This window comes from Equus quagga, chromosome 2, assembly GCF_021613505.1.
Source record: "Equus quagga isolate Etosha38 chromosome 2, UCLA_HA_Equagga_1.0, whole genome shotgun sequence".
NCBI classification, from domain to species: domain Eukaryota; kingdom Metazoa; phylum Chordata; class Mammalia; order Perissodactyla; family Equidae; genus Equus; species Equus quagga.
In genome coordinates this window covers 27574262-27586055 of record NC_060268.1, presented here as the reverse complement: position 1 = coordinate 27586055, position 11794 = coordinate 27574262, and positions in this window count along the sequence as shown.

Sequence of the window (11794 nt, the reverse complement as noted above, 5' to 3'; positions counted from 1 at the left end):
GTCTTTCTGTAGTCTGCTAAGATGAATGGTGAAGTCAGACAAAGGAGATACAACAAATGGAGGTGGGGAGAGAATGCTTTTGTCTGATGATTAATGCCTAAGAGTTATGAGATAAACAGAATAATATTAAAACTTTTTTTCCCTTAAACATAAGTTCTGTTGTCATTAGTTATTTTGGGCTACTTGATAAGAGAAACCAATCAGGGGCTAGATAGTTTCATAGATGGTTGGAAACTCTTATCTTTTCTGAGATACTGAGAAGCAGAATTAGTCAGATCAAGGAAGAGGCGAATGTGTGAACCATAGAGAAGGACCAGTAACTCTAACCAAATAGAGTATTCCTCAAAGAGGGGCTAAGATGGAGGCAGTGTGGAACGCACACTCTAATTACTACATCTACTTTTTGTCCACTTACCATCATTGCCATGCCTCCTCTGCTGTCAGCTAAAATCCCATTTCACCATAGCAATCAAAAATATTTATTATTTGGCCCTTATTTACCACTCCATCACACCTCTTGCAATTCCTTCTTAGTGTTCAGATGTGCGGGACTCCTCAGGGCTCTCTCACAGTAACATGCTCCAGCTTGGAACCTATGTACAGGCTGCCTTCTCTGCTCCCTTCACCTAGGTAATGCCAACTTTTCCTTCAGGACTGAGTTTGGAGGTCCTCACCTTCAAGGCTTTCTTTATTCCCAAGGACCATGCTTACACATTTCAGAGCACGTATCATGTTATATTGCTATTGTCTAATTTCTTATTTGTCTCCCTCATTAGTCATCCCATCTAGCACAGTAAAAGTGATAATTACTTTCTGAAGGACTGAATGGTTGGTTGAATGGATGCTGCCAAATCCCACTGATCTTCTTTCTCTGCTTGATCTTGTTTGTCTGACACTTGGGCCCACCTGACTGGCAAGAGACCATCTCACTCTTATGCAATATGGGTCTAGTTGTATTATAAAAAACTCAAAGGATCATTCATGTTTTTTATTGCTCCAGGATGTCATTAGATTTATTAGTTGATTTATGTGGTCCATTGGTTTGGGATTGCATCTTTTTTGTATGGGGTTACAGAGGAATTTTTATTGTTTATTATAAAAGCATTGATTAATTCAGGACTTGATCTTTATTTTGTGATCTATATATATGATATGATATGATATGATGATATATACATATATATATATATATATATATATTGCAGTCTACCATACAGCAACTCTCTCTAAAGACCTTGAAAGAATTTGGATCCAGATGATAAGAAAAGATGGATGAAATGTGCTTCTTTCACTCCTTTTGTTGAATAGGCTGTTTGATAAAGATTTTTCTCCCCACACTAGGGTTTGAGATGCATTCATCTATCATTTAACCATAAAGTATCTTTGTAATTTAAATGAGTATTTTCAGGAAGCGATTAAAATGGTAACAGATTAATTAGAAATAACATGTGAGTATTAAAAGGTTTAACCATTTAATCTTGGTCAAAATATTTCCCCAAGAGACTTACCTTGGTTATTTTGTAAAATAACTTAATCCATATATTAACATTTAAGAGCTATTAACAGTAATAATAACACTTAATATACTGGCTCGTCAGGGTCCATAGAAAGTGTTAAGCATGCTCTCTGCTCACAAAGAAAGAAGAAATACGAGATTTTTACTGCCTGAGTTTCAGGAAGACACTTGATTTATTTGAAAATGGATGGGAAGACTAATTCTTATTTCTTTGGCTAGAATATAGAGAAGAAATAGAAAGAATTGGGATTAAGATTATGCATAAAATGCTAATAATGAGCCAAAGTAATTTTTCCATCAATACAGACATATAAAATCAGTGTGCTTCCACTTAGGCAAATGATATGTTCCTGAAATGTTTTATGAAAATCGACGGTAGATCAAATCACATAGAACTGTATGACCAGGGGAATTATTTGGAGGATTTCCATAATTCATACTTATGTGTAATGAAAAAATTCTCCCTAATTTATCTGCTCTGCCAGCCTGATTTTTCCCATTTGTTGTGCATAAATCTGTTCCCAATTCTCCCAGGTGCCCTGTTGGAAGAAAGCTCTTTTTACCTTCTAGGTTCTGGGTGCCCTGCCTCTTAGGACCGGGAAACCAAGGTGGGTTATAGCTGGTGGGTTTGAGGACAGGTTACTCTTCCAGGTCAACTTGGCAGAAGATGGTAGTTTTGACTTGAGGTGTGGTGTTCAGGGGTACAGAGGAGGGCAATCTGTGGTGCAGAGAGGTGGGAAGAGTAGATTTCCAGAAGGTGGATTTTTGGAGAAATGAGGAACATGTTTGCAGAAGGATTAGATCTCTTGAGGGGAGAGAACAGTCTGCACTCCCCCACCCCCACCCCTGTCATTCCCCCTCCTGGTAGTTTTATGTGTCATTTTTTTAGGCCTCCTCTTGTTTTTCAGCTGTGGAAACAGGATATTTAAAGTAAAGGAAGAAGCAGACTTAAAGAATTAAAAAAATTGTAAACAATTTTAGTGTATCTACCCTGGCTAATTAGATGACCAAAATATTTAAAAGTTTCCCAAGCTGTAGACCATTTGATGTTGCTAAGATTGTGTTGGAAAATGGTTGGAATCTAAATATAAAAGCACATAAAAATAGCAGAAGGTTAAAATTCAATATAAAAAGCATCTGAAAATAAGAGCCCAGTGACATTACAGAATAAACAATATGTATTTAAGAAGGAATTATCCTGGCAACTCTAGGAGCAGGCTGTGGGGATCGGGTGAAAGAGTGGCCTTGAGAAGATAAGGGTGGGGGTGGGGTGGGAGGAACAGGAGCACCTTTGAGAGAACTCCATAGCATCATGGGAGGGGCTGCTTTCTGTGTCCACCCCTGCCCCCGACCAGGTCCACATTAGGCCCAGTTTGGTGTGAGGGCATCTCTTACAGTGCCTTTCCATTTAGAGAGGCTCAGAGGAGGGCAGGCCTCTGTCTAGCTATTTCAAACTTTGGATTTCTACAGGCAGCTCTGGAATCTGGGCCATTAGGGAACAGTTATGAAATCTTGAAGATGGGGAACAAAGAGTGGTCCAGTGTTGTGTTAGACATACTAGGATCAAAGGACTTCTATTCACCCTTGGGACAAGACCCAACCCAAATCTATTTTTGGAAAGAAGATTCCCCTTGCTTCATCATTCATTCACAGTTGGACATCCAGGTAGAGCTGGGGCAGAGTAAGGAAAATGGGTAGAGTCTGGCTGGCCTAGACATATTTTCTCTCTTGCACAAGAGGAGATTCTTGTCCTTCTACCAAAGGTTAAAAAATATGAGCTTCCTTAAGGAACTTGCTGTCCTCTGCATTGGAGAAAGGAGAGCTTCCAAATCTGGCCTGTCTGTGTTTGTACCATTACCAAAGAATCTTCTTCACGACCCCTGTGACTTTATGGCTGCCCAGCTTTGCCCTTTATCCCTGCCCTAAAAAAAATAATAAAAAGAGAGAAAATGGAAAAACAAATAGTGTTAAGATTCTTTTGAGTAATTTTCTCAACACAAATAGAAATTCCCTAAGTTTGGAAAGAAGGAATTTAATTCTAGCAGTTTGGGAGAATTGAGGAAGGAGATGGAGAAAAGAGACTGATTAAATTAAGATTTGGACAAAATAACAGAAAATGTTAAAGTTCCAAGATTAGTTTGTGGCCTTATTTTGAATGGAGCTGGTTTCAGAGTTGCTTCTCCATCTTCTTAGACTTACCTGTACAGAGCTGCAAAATCGCGGAGGAGGCTGGCTGTCCTGCAGTGGAACGGTCCCACAGATGGAGAGATGTCCTCAGAGATTCAGTCTAACCTATTGTAGAGGGCTCCCATATCTGTTTTGGAAAGGCTTTAGAATTCTTTCAGGAGTTTTGCCTGGTGAATAAGTATTTAGAGTCTCTGAGCGCCCCTGCCTTTCAAGGTTCTTTGATGAGTGTGACTTCTGTATCTTCTGAGTCGTGTTTTACATTGGTTTTCATCAGCTGTTGCTTCTATTGATCCAAATAAAAGAAAAAGGAAGCACTGTCAAGAGATTTGAAGAAAAATTCTAACCTCAGGGGAAATGCTAAAGTATTTCCCTAATGAGAACTTCCCTCCCCAAATCCTCATTATTTTGTTTTGAGAGAGAGCAGGAATCGTTTCTAGTAGGTCCCTGGAAAGGAGGCTGTGGAGAATAACCTTATCAGTATAGTTTTGGGTGACCTCCAATATCTTAGAGGTGTTATGAGGTCTCAGTTGATGAGCTTCTCTCCCCAAAGATCCACGAGGGATCCTCTGTCACCCCTTCTGGTTTCTGTTCAGATGTCACTTAACCAGTGAGGTCTCTCTTGACCCTTCCCCACCCCCTTCCCTGTGGTTTTTCTCAGCAGCACTTAACACCGTCTGACCAACTGCATTTACTCACTTATTTCTTTCCTGTTTGTCTTCCTTCACTAGAATGTAGGCTCTATGAGAGGAGGGAGTTTTGCTCCGTGTGGAATCCCCAGCACTAGCTCAGTGCCTGGTACAGAGTGGGTTCTCAATAAACACTTCTGAATAAATAAATAGGAGAAACTGCCACACGTGTTAGATGCTGTGGGCGGAAAAAAAAGATGTCCTTTCAAATATGAACCTCAGATTTAAGGTTACCAGGAGTTGAGTTGAAGTCAAATTGGTTCTCACATGCATGTGCAGGTCCAGGCAGCATATGGCAGTGCAAATAACATTTGGTATTACTGTATTTATTTTACAAAGGTTAACGTTCACCTGGGTAATACTGGGAACTGGCTAGAAGTGATGAAGCCTGCAATGTGATAGAAGCGTCAGGAGCCTCCACCGTAAAATGATAGGGCTGGAGAAAGACTGGGATGCTTTCTAAGATTTCTTTTAATTCCAAATTACTAGTGAAGAATGTTTAGTGTTGTGTGTGTGTGTGTGTGTGTGTGTGTGTGTGTGTGTGTGTGTGTGTAAAGTTGCAATGCTACATCTGGCCACAAGATGACAGTATTATCTTTATTAAAACCAAGTACTGTGTCTGCTACATGGAGTAAACAGAAATAAATCCAGAGGACTCGCGAGGGGATGCAAATTCCTTTAGTAAAGATACGGTATAGGGGGGTCCATTACCTTGGGAAAACCATATGTGAAAAGAGAGAATTTCCTTTTGTCACAACTGGGAAAGAGCTTGAAACATAGATCTCTTCCTTCTTTCTTTCCTTCCTTTCCTCCTTCCTTTCCTCCTAGTCTTCTTCTCTTCCTCCTTTCTTCCCTTCTATCTCTTTCAAGTTCTCACTTTATTGCAAAAAAAATTACAAGTCAAACAAAACAGAGATGTATAAGAAAGGTTAATATTCTCACCACTTCCTTTTAATCCCAACCTTCTGAAGCAACTAAAGTTTATAGTTTCCTTTGTTTTTCCATCTCTTTCTCTATATTCATACATATGTACAGATGACTAATTATATTCCTTTAGATCTTTTAAAAAATATCTGCTTGCCTCTTGTGAGGTAAATTTAAAATAGTGGAAAACCTCTCCCGTCTCTTCTGTACTGCCACAAACACTACCACCACCACATCATATATACACATACCAACACGTCATAACTCGCTTCTCATCACATCCCTGTTTCCATTTTCTCCTTGAGAAAGAGAAAGTCTTAGTATGGAGAAATTCACCACTTCTGCCTTTATCTTATGTTATTCTTCCCATTTGTCATCTCTGTTCTTTGCACACAATTCTATTGTTCAGTGTTCACAGAATCGCTTGGACTAAAACCTGTGGATTCATTGGTAGAAAATGTTCCTGTGACGACACTCCTGTGAAGGAACCCATCGCTGCTCCTGTAGAAACGTAAAGTCACCCTTTCAAGAAAGGAGCTCCTCCCCTTGTGTTTCTTCTGGGTTTTGAGTCCAGATAGAGCTTTCCTCCCTCACCCACAGGGAGGGAGCTGCCCTTCTGCTGGCTCCAGTGGCTCAGGAACTGGGGACGCAGTGCCTGGCTTGTGGTGTCCTGTGGCAGATGTGGGAATTTTTCCTTTTTTATGCTTCCCTGACAATGGGGGGTAAGTCTCAAGCAAATGCTATGTGTATTTTCAAAATAATTTTCTTCCAGCTAAATGATTGCAGCATCTGGAACTTGTAATGAAAGAGTCTTTCCTGATACATATTTTCCTCATGTGGTGCTAATTGACCTCCTATTACTACAAACTACAATTACTGCTCCTTCTACCATTGTTTATTTCTAGCTAAGGAACCCTTCCATTAGGGGCAGTTTCTTGTGACCACATGGAAACTATCCATTTAAATAATGATGTGGCTCCCAGGAGTGCTGCCCTGGTAACGGTCATGCTTCTTTTCATAGGCACTGTGGGACAAGATGTTCATCAGCCCAGTGAGTTGACAGCTATGGAAGGAGCCTTTGTCCAGGTCAACTGCACGTACCAGACATCTGGGTTCAACGGGCTGTTCTGGTACCAGCAACACGATGGTGGCGCACCCATATTTCTCTCTTACAATGTTCTGGATGGTTGGGAGAGGAAAGGTCATTTTTCTTCATTCCTCAGTCGCTCTGATACATACAGTTATCTCTTTCTGAAGGAGCTCCGGGTGGAAGACTCTGCCTCTTACCTCTGTGCTGTGAGTGACACGACGACTATGAGACCTCTTCAGCTGCAGCAAAATTCAAAGGCGATCATGACAGTGAGAAGCTATATTTCCTGAGTGTCTGCCAGCTGCGAACTGAGACTGGGGGCTTTGGAACCAGACTGCCTGGATTTGCATTTGCCACTTTCTAGCTGAGGGGTCTTGAGCAAGCCACTTTATCTCTCTTTGATTCAGTTTCCTCATCTATAAAATGAGAATAATAATAGTACCTGCCTCATGGGTTTGCTGTGAATTATAAGTAAGTTTATATACTTATATATGTAAAATATGTAAATTAGAACAGTGCTGGCAACAGTCAGCTCTATGTGTGTTAGCTATCTCACTTTTTTTTTTAAAGATTGGCACCTGAGCTAACACCTGTTGTCAATTTTTCTCCTTCTTCTCCCCAAAGCCCCCAGTACATAGTTATATATTCTGGTTGTATTTTCTCCTGATTGTGCTATGTAGGACGCCGTGTCAGCATGGCTTGATGAGCGGTGCTAGGTCTGTGCCCAGGATCCTAACTGGTGAAACCCTGGGCTGCTGACGCAGAGTGTGCACTCAGCCCAGCACTTGGCCATGGGGCCAGCCACTATTTCACTTCTAATCTTGAACTTTCAGCAAGTGTTACATGGCAGAGGTTCTGGGATTGGATCTCAGTATTTCTCTATCCTTGGTTTGTGGAAGATGAAAACCTGACAACTATTTGTATCTTGTGGATCCAAGGTGGCAAGCTGGATGTTATATGTTGGGTAGGATTTTTGCTCTGGAGAGAGCACTGTGGTGCTGCTCATTCTCTTTGGGAAGACCCTGAACTTTGGAAATCCAAATGCAAATACTTCAGAATGTGATGTTGAGTATTCTGATTAGTTATGCAAGGATACCTTCATTATGTGTGTCCCTGAAAATTGATACAATCTTAACATATTTTGTGAGTTTATAAGAAATAAGGCTGGGCTGGCCTGGTGGTGCAGCGGTTAAGTTTGCACATTCTGCTTCGGTGGCCTGGCATTCACCGGTTGGGATCCCAGGTGCAGACCTATGCACCGCTTGTCAGGCCATGCTGTGGTAGGCATCCCACATAAAACAGAGGAAGATGAGGACAGATGTTAGCTCAGGGCCAGTCTTCCTCAGCAAAAAAAGGATTGGCGGCAGATGTTAGCCCAGGGCTAATCTTCCTCAAAAAAAAAAAAAAGAAAAGAAAAGAAAAGAAATAAGGCTTAGGGCTTTGAACTTGGAGAACATAGCCATAATTAAAGGAATCTATAGAAGCTGGGGAAGAAGAGTAAGTATAAGCAACCTGGTGCAATTCAGGGTGAGGAAGGAGAGACAGTAGGAATTCCTACTGTGACAAGGAATTGTCAATGGACATTAAGAAGAGTAAAAGTCTATAGTCAATTTTAAGATTTTCCTTTCTTACTTTGTAATTCCCTTATATTGTCTTCAAATCTTCAATGAAGTTTGTTAAACCTTATAGCCCACTGTCAGCTAGGCTTAGAGAAGAAGTAATTACTGTTGTGACTTTGTCCCCACGTGAGATAAAGCTGACCAGAGCTTGAAAACTCAAATTGTAGGTTGTTTGGACATCAAAATGAGGGCGGCCCCAAGTTAAAATAAGGTATAGTTGGTTATATGTTACATGACTTGTTTGGGATCAGAGATTAAATAGAATTCTCTTCGGGTGAGGTAGGAGTGTGTTTTCATTCCAATTTTTAAAATGAACTTTTGTGATGGAATTTGGAGGGACATAATCTTGTAGGAAAGCAATCTAACATTATGAATCAAGGCCATTAAAATGCTCATATTACTTTGACCTGATAATTCAATTTTTGAGCTCTCACTTAAAGAGAAACAGGCTAGAAATGAAGATTAGGGCTTTGGACTTTGGGAGTGTGGAGTGCTTATATAGCAGCATTATTCCTTAGAGGAAAATATGGGCAACAATCTTAAGTAAGTTAAGATCTTATTTTTTTTTTTTTGAGGAAGATTAGCCCTGAGCTAACTACTGCCAGTCCTCCTCTTTTTGCTGAGGAAGCCTGGCCCTGAGCTAACGTCATGCCCATCTTCCTTTACTTTATACGTGGGACGCCTACCACAGGATGGCGTGCCAAGCAGTGCCATCTCCGCACCCTGGGCCAGCAAGAAGCAGAACGTGCGAACTTAACCGCTGCGCCACCAGGCCAGCCCCCAATGGAATCTTTTACAGCTGTGTTATTTTCTATTGCTGTATAACAAATTACAACACCTGCGTATTTGCTCATAGTCCCGTAGTTCAGAAGTCCTGGCTGGTTCACAAGTCAAGGTGTTGGCTGGCTGACTTCTCTTCTGGAGCTCAGGGTCTTCTTCCCAGCTAATTTCTTTTATTGTCGAAGTTCTATTCCTTGCACTTATAGGACTGAGGTCTTCATTTCCTTGCTATTTGTGGGCCAGGGGCATCTTCAGTTCCTTAAGGTCACCGGTATTCCTTCTCGCATTATCTCTTCCATCTTCAAACCAGCAACAGCACTTCAAGTCCTTCTCATGGTTGGAATATTTTGGCTTCATTTTCTGCCACCAAACAGAGAAAGTTCATGTGTTTTTAAGTGAAAGTTCAAAAATTGAATTATCAGGTCAAAGTAATATGAACATTTTAATGGCTTTGATTCATAGTGTTAGATTGCTTTCTAACATGATTACATCCCTCCAAATTCCATCACAAAAGTTCATTTAAAAAATTGGAATGAAAATGCACTCCTACCTCACCCAAAGAGAATTCTATTTAATCTTTGATTCCAAACAAGTCGTGTAACATATGACTGACTATACCTTATTTTAACTTCATGTGATTAGGTCAAGCCTACCTAGATATCTCCCCTTCTTTTTTTTCCTTGCTAGGGAAGATTAGCCCTGAGCTAACATCTGTTGCCAATCTTCCTGTTTTTTTTTTTTTTCACTTGAGGAAGATTAGCCCTGAGCTAACATCTGTGCCAGTCTTCCTCTATTTTGAATGTGGGTCATGACCACAACATGGCTGATGGGTGGTGTAGCTCTGTGCCTGGGATCCAAACTCATGAATCCAGGCCACTGAAGCAGAGTGTGCCGAACTTAACCACTATGGCACAGGGCCAGCCCTGATAGCTCCCTTTTTTAAGGTCAGCTATGCCATATAACACAACACAATCATCAGAGTGATATTTCATCACATTCAAGGTTCTGGGGATTAGGACATGGAATCTTGGGGCCATTTCTATACTGGCAGAGGTAACTGACTATTATCTTAAAGAAATTCCATATGATCATAGGAGATGAAGTTGCTAGTACATAATGGTGGCAGAGAGAGGTATGAATGGAACTAGAGTACTCAATGGAACACAGCTTGGTGTTTCCAGGGTTCATTAGTTGTAAGAAGGAGAATGGGGCTACTTAATCTTGGCAGAATAGGAAGCTATTTTTGGTATAATTTCACTTTTCCTTGCCTGCTGGTTTCTTGGCATGAGCTGCCCAAACTGATCAAGAGGCAGCCATAGTTTAGATTTAGAAGGACTTTGTGTCCTTTTGTAGATGCCTTCCTCCCCCATCCCTAGAAACCAGGACCTCTAGACAGGTCGTGAGCTTCAGGAATAGAAAGAGTGAATCACCTAACTGGGGAACTAGGATTCATGATAAGGGGAGACATTCCTAATTGCACCCCTTATAGGTTCCTGAACCTGTGCAGTTAACCTGTGGAAGACACAGCATCATATAACGGCCATTGTGAAGAGCAGAACCCCAATTCCTCAGGTCATTCCTAAACTAGTGCCTTGGCAGATACTTTAAGAGGCAATTCTAGAAAACAATGCCTGGGTTCACAGCAGAAGTATCAGGAATAGCAGCTGCTACCACTAAAGAATTTCTCTGTGCAGTGATGAGTATCTCAGTTTGCAAGTATGGCTAATGTACTTGCTGATCTCTTTAAGGGTCTTTTAAACAAACGCTAAATGTACATTTTCATGGTTGGCCTAGAGAAAAGACAACTCTTGTACAACTGAAACTTGCTGAGGTAGTAACTACTCTTTCCACTTTTAAGTTTCAGTATGACAACTGTAGAGGAGAAAAATATCAGTATCCCTGTGTGGGATGCAGGTGACCAGGACAGGATTTGGCCTCTGGCATTACAACTTCCAGAACACACATGGTTTGCTCCCTATGGTTGACAGTAATAACAAGGATTGTGTGAATGAGTCCTGTAAAGAGCTTTGATGAGGATAGCAGAAATTGAAAGCAGGGAGACTGTTTTATTAGTGTTTGCCAACAGACAGGATTTTCCCAATGCCATGAATGTTGCTGAAGTTATAGATAAGCTGGGATTGCATTATCTGTGTCACAGAAACTGGTTCCTCCAGGCCAGCTGCACCACTAATGGAGATGAGCTCTAGTGCAGACTGGACTAATTATCCAATCAGCTCTGAAGCCAGAAACGAACCAAGAGAATCTGTTTTCCTCCTCACTTTAATTTCCTCCTTTTCATCCTCTGCTTCACTCTCATTATAGCAAACTCCTACTCTGTGATACCAAGTGCTGGGGGCAATTTTCATGTTTCATTTTGGTCACAGTATGTATGGTGCCATTTTATAAATGTGGCAGGTCTCGCCTGCAAATAGGTTTCTTATTTAATGAAAAGGTTTTTGTTGCTGGTACTCTATGCACTATTACTCAGCTTTAAAAAAAAACTGTAAATAGGAAATTTCAATTCATATCAGTACTGGAAAGGGATTTTAAGCACATGGGGGATACCCAGGCTTCCAGGAGTTATGTGTTGGAAGAGCTGAATACTCCTCTTCTTAGCTTGTGGGATCTGTGTTGAGATCTGTGTTAGTATTTGCTTTTAAGCTTGAACACAGTGTATTGTTTTAAAAGCCAAATTTATTGAGGTATAATTTACAAACAATAAAATGCAGCCATTTTAATTGTACAGTTCCATGTGTTTTGGCAAATAAATATACCTGGATAACTACCAATACAAGAAAAATATAGAACACCTCCATCAGTCCAAAGGGTCTTCTTCGTCCCTCTTTCAGTTAATCTCCCATCCTCACTCCTCCTACCCCCAATTTCAGCCCCTGGAAATCACGGATCTATTTTATAATAGTATTGTCTGTTCTAGAATTTCATATAAATGGAATTATGCAATATATACCCTCCAACGTTGGCTCCTTTCACT